The following is a 466-nucleotide window of genomic DNA, read 5'->3' as shown; positions in this document are numbered from 1 at the left end:
GGTGGGTGGGCGGGGTGCCTGTCCCCCCGCCCCGGGGGGCCCACCGCCGCCTCTCCCTTCTCCTCCCCGGGTAAATCCCACCTTGTTGAGGAAGGTGGAGGAGCCGGTGCCGAAGGGCTGGGGTCGCTCCTGGGCTGCCTCATGTTACCCGTGGATGGAGCAGAGACCCGCACCCGGATTATTTATGAGTAGATGCTTTTTGGCACCGTTCGTCCTCTCGCTCTGTGTCGCAGTTCAGTAGGCACCTAAAACTGATGGCGCCCTTTGTGCAGAACTTGCCCTCGTTTGGAGCCGCGACCGTCCACATCCTTGGTTGAAAAGGAAGAAGAAAACAGCACAGAGCAGCTTTTTTTCAGCTCCTCGAGGCTGTTTCCAGAGATGTCCGTCTGTCCTGGCCCCCCTGCTGCGGGCAGGAGCCGGGCTGAACCTGGGGCTGGACGGTAGCCCTCGAGTGCACGCGTGGGGG

The sequence above is a fragment of the Buceros rhinoceros genome, unplaced genomic scaffold (assembly GCF_000710305.1).
Source record: "Buceros rhinoceros silvestris isolate BGI_N320 unplaced genomic scaffold, ASM71030v1 scaffold30862, whole genome shotgun sequence".
Classification (NCBI taxonomy): Eukaryota; Metazoa; Chordata; class Aves; order Bucerotiformes; family Bucerotidae; genus Buceros; species Buceros rhinoceros.
The sequence above is the reverse complement of the archived record's forward strand: the minus strand, read 5'-3'. Positions refer to the sequence as shown.